Here is a 9646-nt window from a genome sequence, read left to right on the forward strand (position 1 = left end):
CATTCCAAATAAATATACAACCTTGAGCAGTAACTAAAACTGTCTTTTTTTAAAGTTGTTAGGAATGTTAGCAGATATCATGATGGAGTACAACTGCTCAAGCAAAACATGAATTTAAATTGAATTGAGTTGAATAATTGAAACACATCAACATGCAGAAAGAGGAGACAAATAGAGAGAATGTGAAAAGTTTGGATTACTATTTTATGCTATATCTTCCTCTATCAACAAACAGGCAGACTTTGGAATTCACTCTCAACTTTCAAGGGTAAATCACTTTAAAAATAAAAAAACAACGCCATGTTCAGAATTTGAAATGATAAAAATGTGAGGTACTTTGTATTTTGGCGACTCAAGTTTCCATAGTACAAACTACTAAACCTAGAAAAAACAAACTGCACTTTCTACCGAGAGGTTATAACCACTAAAGGCAATATTTAGGAACAATTTCAATAAATTTTAAAACAAACAAAACAGAATTCTTGCTCTCATCTGGGCAGCATTTTTTATTTTGACAACTGTGTAAATAAACAAAGACAATGTAAAACAGATTTGTTTATCTTTCAAATATGATAATTTGAAAAAATCATGAAAGTAGATGGGCATGTTATTTTACTAACAAAAAAAAAAACATTTTTTCTTCTAAAATAGATGGAAGCAAATTTTGATCATTACAAAATTTAGCAATATTTGAACCATGATTTTTCAAGGGTCGCAGCAGCTTCTTTTCAAACCCATCAACTCTCAAATCATCCTCTTTAATAAATTTCTTCTTTTCTTTCATTCTGGTCTCTCTTCTAAAGTTGACAGGGGATCTCCATCACCCAGGTATACCAGCAAAGGACTCCATAAACAGATGGATGAAACTTTTTTTTAAAATGGCTTCGAGCTAAATTCTGGAGCAAGAAGGGAGGATATTTCTAAACTCTAACACTAGAAGACAGTCCTCTTTTACACTCGTTTTATTCGTCAGTCATTCTGACTTTAAAAAAAAAAAAAAAAATAAGTAGTATTGGAAATAAGGTCAGGGAGTTTGAATTAAATATTTTTAGGGTAAGGAGAAGAGAGAGAGAGAGAGAGAGAGAGGATGAGGGGAAGAGGGGGGAGAGAGAGAGAGAGAGAGAGAGAGAGTGAGGGGAAGGGAAGAGAGGACAGGGAGGAGGGACAGAGAAGGGGGGAGAAGAACAGAGAGAAAGAATGATGGAGTGATGGAGCAAGAGCAAATGAGACAAAGAAAGAATGAATAAATGAGGAAGAGTTAGGAAGGCCATGGATATCATCGACACTCTGTTTTCATTCATTCATCTCCAGTCTCCTTGTCTCCGGGTTTAGAAGCAGATATGTTTCAATTTTTCATGGAAGGTGAAAGGGCAAACTCCTAAGAAGAATGCCTTTCTCCTGATGAGTTTAGATGCAGGGGGTGCCAGCATGGCGTCTTAATTGCAATTTGATACAAGTCCATCTAGGGGAGGAATCTTGGAATAAAATACCACTCAAATGGAATGGAAAAATTTAATGTTTTAATCGAGGATATGGAATGTATATCTTTTCAACACCATATTTGTTCTTAGGTTTATGAAAGTGATGCCTTTCATGAAGTTATCCTCTTCTTTTTTTTCTTTTTTGGGTACAATAATTCTTTTTGGGTACAATAATTGTTAAAGTGTTTTTTTGTGACTTCCTTAAACAAGCATGAGTACTATAGAAAGACACATTGGGTGCTAAGTGTGGTGAATAGGAATGGAAATTAAGTGGTTGTGAAAAGTGAAAGTTGATCAAAATGAGGTAAAAAGAAACTTGTGCAATACACACCACAGAAGAAAGGATAAAATGCTCAAAATCTGTGGTGAAGTGAAGCCGATTTTGGTTCAGCTTCTTTCCCTGAAAATGACCTCAGAACTGGAAAAGGTCCAGATTTGGGGGTGGGGCACAATGATAACCACAGTACATTGCACTGGAGAGATAAGTGACAGTCTTATGCATTTCAAGAGCTTCCAACATATAATGGATGTATTCATTATTCAGCACATTGAAAGCAGTCATTTCAAGTTATCATGACTTGCTTCTCATGAAAGATATCGCATGTGTGTATTTCATAAGGGCTACGCCATTTCAGTTTGCTCTCTTTCTCTTGTTCCATTATATGAAAATAAATATTCCAATCAACTTGTCAGACCGTCGCCTTTTCCGACTATAAATTCTCTCTTCTTTTTCTAAAGGAAAATGGAATTTTATAGGTTATTGGCTATCAAAATCTTTAGAATAGAATAAGTATTCGATTTTTTCAAAAATAATTGATTTGAAATACTGAAACGGGTATCATTCGTCTTGATTTCGTTTGTCAGACAGATATCCATTTCATTCAAGTCTCCTTTGCATTTAAACTCCTGCACTTAACATGGCCAGCTGCAATGAGGCAAGACTCCCAATCCGGCTCTACGAAATCAATCTTTAGACCACTGCTGTAGTAGCGGTGGGTGAACAAAACCACAAAAACCAGCGCAATTTGGGCAGCATCTGAATGCATAAAAGGAGCCGGGCGGTATATATGCCAGGGAGCTCGGAGAAATGGCCCTCAAAACCACAGCACATCAGGATCTTTTCAGCCCGTTTGAATCTCTACAAAAGAAGTTTAATCATCCTCAGTACCAATCACGACTATGCACTCCGGGAATTAGTATTCAAGTCAAATTCTCTCTTCTAAGTTTGAAATGGGTTATGATGGATGGATGGCAGTTTTATATACATTCTTCTATCAGAGTGGTTCATACTTCTCATCTTTACTTGATTAGATTTGTTCCTTTGATTCATTATGACTTTTGGGCTCGATAACATTTATTCAATTTAAAAAATAATCCCTCTCAGAAAGCAATCTTGTAACCACCCATCATTTTATATGCATGCACGTATGGTTCTACTGGTTGTAAAGATTTTTAACCTTTAATTCATTAAATGATCAAGCTTTTAATTATACTTGGAAGCTAGCAAACAATTAAAAATATATAGTGCACATTGTCAAGTAAAAGTATTACAATAAATGTAGATCTTACAACAAAATAATCAACCTAATATATACAATACAAATAGAAAACTTCACTTATTATGTTAAGAAAGCCTTATGTGACACAAATAAATAAATAAAGGTCGCTGTCTATATGCTGCCCAATAAATGGTCCTACAATTGATAAAACCCTCGAGATCTTTACACAAGTACTATAAGGCTTCCCTTTAATTTCAACTTCAGAACTGATGTGTACATTACAAAGAGGGGGACAGGTACGCAGAAGTTGTATAGGAGGACGTCTCACATTACTCACAAAGTCAATGGAAGAAATGGCCACCAATCAAGCAACTTACTTAGTAACGTTTGGCCGTTGCCTTGTAAGATTGACACTTTGCTGAATGGGGATACAAAACAAATAGGTCCGAGACGATCCCCCAACGGATAAAGTAAACATGATCTGTTTCTATAGAGAAAGGCCTGCGTTTCGCAAGAGAGGGAAGACCTTGTATCTATTCCAACTCATCAAAGTATACCTCAGGGTGTTGCATCAATTGAATGTAGAGTGTTCTGATGACGATTCTTGGTGTTGCATCAAATAAATATAAAGTAAACTGATAACGATTCTTGGTGTTACATCAATGAATGTACAGTAAACTGATCTTGACGGCTCTTCAAAATGTTTCTTAAGAAAATTGAAAATTGCATGTTTGGATCAACAAAGGTTGGTTATTCAGTTTAAAATGCAATATTTATTTATTTCTGACAGAAATGTAAAAGTTCATTTACATCAGCTGATAGAAGATGGCATATCATATCACATGTCTGATTTCCATAGTTAAGTGATAGTGAGACAACATGAAGGTCCAAATCATTGGATGATCATTTAAACAAATACAACTTAAACAAATACATTTAAACAAATACAATTCAAGGCAATTATCAGCAAACATTCTTTCCAGATGACTCATATATATATTTCCTGATAAAAAAACGATGGGGTAATCAAAGGGAGATAGGACCTGCCAAAGACCGTGACCCGATGTTTGAAGAGCGACGGAGAAATCGTGAAAAGCTGCACGCAATCACGAAGAGCACTCGCAGCAGAAAAGACACAAACACTCAAGTGGAGGGCAATGTTTATCTATAGCATGCGCTCAATCGGCTTAAACTCTCCCGTCTTCTGTTCTGTTCTGTTCTGTTCTTCACTTGACTTTCAACAAAAGCACTATTGATATGATCTATTTTTCGGCCATTAACTGGATCATCACCACTCCTATATATATATTTGTGACTTTGGTTGACGCTCTGGGAATATTTCTCACACTTTGGGCTTTCTGTTTTGGTGATCAGTATTCATGCACATTCTCAGTAACTATATACACAGACAACGGGAATGGGAATTATGCCACTTCAATAACTGAAGAAGGTGGACTTTAGACTTGTGTGTAACAAACAGCTTGGTCACCCCTCAGGAGAAATTTATAAAATATTTTTATATTATCTCTGGTTGTGTGAGAATAACTATAAGTCTCTTCCCATCTGTTTATTTTTGGCAAGCCCTTCCATTTACGTCGCTTAATACATGATGCAATAACAGCATAGTACATGCGTTGGTTAGGGTGGGGGGGGGGGGGTCAGTGTGCACGAAACAAACATATGCATATATCAGAGCTTGACACGAACATGGGTCTGGTGTACGAGGGCACCTAGATTTCCAGAACTCTGGACTACAAAATTTCAAATGTTGTCAGACCCTGCTTTCAGTATCTGCTACTGATCAGTTTAATCAGAAGTGAAAAAATGGATGTGATAAGAAGGTTTCTGGTCTTACTACAGGTATATTACACAAACTTTGGTGGCAATCATTTCACCATAATCACCCCTTTCATATTGATGACCTTGGCCAGCACACCTCAGGCATTGCTGTGTGAACACCTGTCTCTCGATTCATCATGTTTCCCCCCATCTCTCAACTGATATGAAACTTCCAGGTTCTATTACCTCAAATGAACTTCAGAAGAAGGGAGGGGGGGGGGGGGGGGGCCCACAAGACCCATTCACACACATGTTTTTAAATACACAACCTTAGTTGGATACTGTTAGTGTGAACATTACCTCTTGATTCATCATTTTCTCATCTTCTCTCCATTACCATCAATGGGCAGTCGTGACTTCACAAGACCACTTCACACCAATGCCCTAAGCCACAATACCTTGGTCTGAAATTGATAGTGTGAACATCTCTTTCTTGATTCATTACAATCCCATCTCATCTCCTATCACTCATGAACATCAGGCAGTCAAGAATCCAAATAAACCCATTCACACCAACATTTTAAGCTGCAAAACTTCACTGGACATTCAACAATGTGAACATCCATTTCTGGATTCCTTGTGATCCCATTGCATCTCCCATTCCTCATGAACATAATGAACCCATTCACACCAACACCTTAAGCCGCCAAACTTCACTGGACGTTTAATAAGAGTGTGAACGTCCATCTCTGGATCCATCATGATCCCCATCATCATCTCATCTCCTATCCCTCGGAGCGCAAATGGCACTCTCTTGATACAGTCTCCGCTTCCCAATACCTGACATCTCTCTCTCCCTCCATCATCCTCTCTCTCCCTTCATCATCCCATCTCTCCCTTCATCATCCCATCTCTCCCTCAATCATCCCATCTCCTCACCACATACCTCAAGCTTCTCTCCTTCCAGAAATGACTACCCTTCATCTCCAATCAAGCTCCTTTCTTGCCCTATTATGTGGTCGTTCTAATCGGCTTGCCCGCGCTATCCTCAACCCATTATCGCTACGGACAGAGGATCTTCTTCTCAGAATGCCTTTTATGTTACCCCTGATATTCAAATCATCCCAGGATGGCGGTAAACTCAGATGGAAGTGTCTTTTATCCTTCATCACTCTCACCGATTTTTCTCTGACTGGATTGGAAAGCGCTGGCATTTTCAGAGTCTTTCCTCGGGCTTAACCCACCTTCATTTCTAAGGTAATCACATTGCTGTTCTCCCCAGAAACATAAATATGCATCAAAGAATTTGGCTCACCTCACCTCCTGTTCAATGACATTGAATCAAAGAATAGTCAAAAGCATATCTTACTTCAGAGTTCAGACCCACCCTTTTTGGTTATCATATCACAGAGATGGAAATGAATTGGCCTTCAACCCGAACTAGGAAACTCATTCATCAAACTTATACTTCGCTAGAGAGAGAAGAAAGGGAGAAATTTCTTTTCATTTCTCACCAAGTTTAATACATGAATGCGTCAGCCTCGAGATCTATATATCTATATTCAGAACAACCCATCCATCCTTTACCACTGATCTGAATATCAGGACAAGACCCTTTCGCACTGCAAAGATTAAATCTTTTAAAAAGTGGGACTTGATGTTCAAGGCAACGTTGTGATGGTTTAAAACATGAATTGTAGGCCTACAAAAGCTACAAAGTCTGTATTGCAAGATATCATAGCTATATGAAAGTGAAGTTATCTCCGACTTGTCACCGGAAAGCAAATCAGAGATCTCTATCCATGAACATTGGGGTTAGTGTGAACACCCCCTATGCATTGCCAGATAACACAAAAAACATCCCAAATGTCAAAATCAGCATTGGAAATGATGATCCTTCGCCACCAGATAAAGACTTGGCATTATTCTAGGCCTGTAATCCTGAATAAACCGCAAAGTCATACAACAGGGATTAAAAAGATGGGAAACCGCCTCCGAGATGGAGATTTCCTCATCCTTCTTTTCTTTTTTTTTACTCCCGCATCTCTTTACTCCTACGTTGGAAGACTCTGCTGGAGTGATGGGTGAAGAGTATCTTCACTGATGAAAGGGAAAGGCTTGTTCTAGGAAAGATGCAGCATTCATCTGAAATCCATGTAATCATTCTTTTGATCCCCTCACAATACTGGGATGAGCTGAAGTTTTCTATAAGAGTCTCTTAATTGGTTTCTATTCTCTCTCTGGTAGATGTATTTCTCTCATCGTTCTACCCATCTTCTCTTTTCCCTTCCTTTCGCTAAAATAAGAGTGTATCAGTGATATATTGAATTTGTTTGATGTCATTCTCTCAAGCTCTTATTCCCCTCCCTACCACTAACCCCTCCCTACTAATGATCCCTTCCCCTCCCCCTAAATAGATAAACATGTATGCCTCTCTGTTGTTTCCACACTATCATGTAAAATAAGATTAATTCCCAAGTGTGAAAGTGGTTATGAAAGGAGACCCATTCTACCTTGTTCTGTGCCCTTTACCTTGACTTTCTGGGCCAGTGAATTAGGTCTAGTTAGATGTTTTGGTATGGCCTATCAACTCTCATCTCTCCGCAATGGTCTATACTTTCGATTCTCAACCTACGCACAAGCGGCGGAGGCGAGCACACCTGGTCAAACTTACTGATCATTACGATCTTAATCACCCAACCCTAGGAGTGGTTAAAGGCTACATCCATGTAAACCTATATCCTGAGAACTGGTCTACACTGTAAGTCTGGTAATCTCTGCTTGTCATCATTGGGTAATTTGGGTATTTAAAGGGATATCAAACCATATTTTGTATATTGATCACTGAAATGTGTTGGTAGGCTACCATAGCATTCATACGCATATATATACAAAGTTACAACAATTTATCCAGATCATGAGAATAAACTACTTGTAGATATACCCAATCAAACATCTTACATCCTTGGTATTCGGAAACCCACAAAATGTTAATTTTCCCATATAAGGCATCAAATCCTTCAATGGAGCTTCCACAAATCCTCATGCCTTTTATACACTGGCACTTTCCCTAACAACAGAATCTGTGCCTTTGTTTTGGATGTTGCCATGGGCTCCTCTCATAACACACAGATGAAGTTATGAAGGGCATGGTGATCTAAACCTAGGGAAGGGCCCCATCTGCGATATCAGATCAAATGAATGCCCCCAAAATAGAAGAGGGGGTGAACGAAACTTGCGACAAGATCCAATGGGTCGTGTTGACAGTTGTCGTCAGCTCGTGAGTTTGGTATTTGGGTGTGAGCACTCTCAAGTGATGCTTCTGCAAACACCAGCAGATATCTCTCGGTCAACTATCACTTGTTGTGTTCACATGTGAGATTTAATCCTCAATCAATGGCAATGAAGAGCGATTCCTACATGTATTTTGTAGGTGACTATCACTTGCTCTGTTCACATGAGAGATTTAATCCACAGTCAGTGGCCAAAATAAAAAGTTACTTATCTGACAGTCAATTGTCATATGTTGTGTTCGCATGAGAGATTTAATTCTCAATGAATTGCAATGAAAAACGATACCTAACTCACATCCAACTATCAATTCTTGTGTTCACATGGGAGTTTAATCCTGGTTCATTGGGAAGAGAACCACCGTCAGCACCACAGAGATCCCTTCATCAATTACCACTTGATATGTTCACACAGGAAATTTCATTCTCATGTAAACAGATGGAAGGAGAGCAATAATCATTCTAAATTCAATGGATTTAAAATTTTAAATGCATACCAGAATAATATGATTGATTAGCAATCATCGAACTAATGAAGGTACAGATACAAATACTGATGGGGGGGGGGGGGGGGAGAACACGTTCGATGGAGTTGTTTTCATTTTAAGCTATATGCAAACAACAAAATTAATGCAAATGACAGAGATCGTGAATGAAATATCAGGAACAAACTTGGCCATAGTGTATTTTAATACTAATATGACATTACCATATATTATTGAAAATGGGAACATGACATACATAATGGAGGATGATTTGAAATCAAGAGAATGTTTGTAAATGCAGAGTCAGTGAACCAATGCATGAGAGAGAGATTATAAACAAAAGAGGGTCAACTAAACTTGGCACAGGCATATCTCCATTATCTACTAACCGATACAAGGAATGCTGACGAAGAAGAAGTGGGAACAAAATGGCTGATGGTTTTAAAAGAACAGAAAGGTATTAATTGAGGAGTGTCATCGGCATGGTAATACAGTCTCCCGCTCAGCTGGAGATGATCTGGGAGGAGGATGAGAAAAATCTGTCGCTTAATTTCCTTTGAATTACCCCCACAATGAAATGTATCTAGTGCCCATCTGTCTAGAATTGAAAGGTGATAGTCGGGAAACGGAGGATCGGCGTCGGGCAAAATTACAACGGGATTAAATAAATGGAAAATATGAGTGATCTGTCAACAGCAATAAATGACTCTTGATTTTATGAGCTGGATGTCACTGGTGTATGTTATTAAGGAATATTATTGGTGTTTGTAATGAATATGAATCAAATGTCTGCTTTGATTAAACCATTGAGATGCAAGATGAATCAATGATCGAACGGAAAGGGGAAACTTGACATGAAATGATGATAATAGGTCCAAATCAATTACATCTGCAAGAAATAATGTGCTTAAATGTTACATTCAAGTAATCTGCAAGGATATACAACACTATTTAAAATGCATACTTCATGATACTTGCGAGATGTGCATTAAGCACAAACATGTTTCGCATTGCAAGTTCACATGGACATCATCATCATAACAATATGAGTAACTCCCGAACTCAAGGCTAAGAAAATACACACACAATAAGAGCAAATACTGCCCGAATCT

Source organism: Strongylocentrotus purpuratus, unplaced genomic scaffold, assembly GCF_000002235.5.
Source record: "Strongylocentrotus purpuratus isolate Spur 01 unplaced genomic scaffold, Spur_5.0 spur5_scaffold_3, whole genome shotgun sequence".
Taxonomy (NCBI): Eukaryota; Metazoa; Echinodermata; class Echinoidea; order Camarodonta; family Strongylocentrotidae; genus Strongylocentrotus; species Strongylocentrotus purpuratus.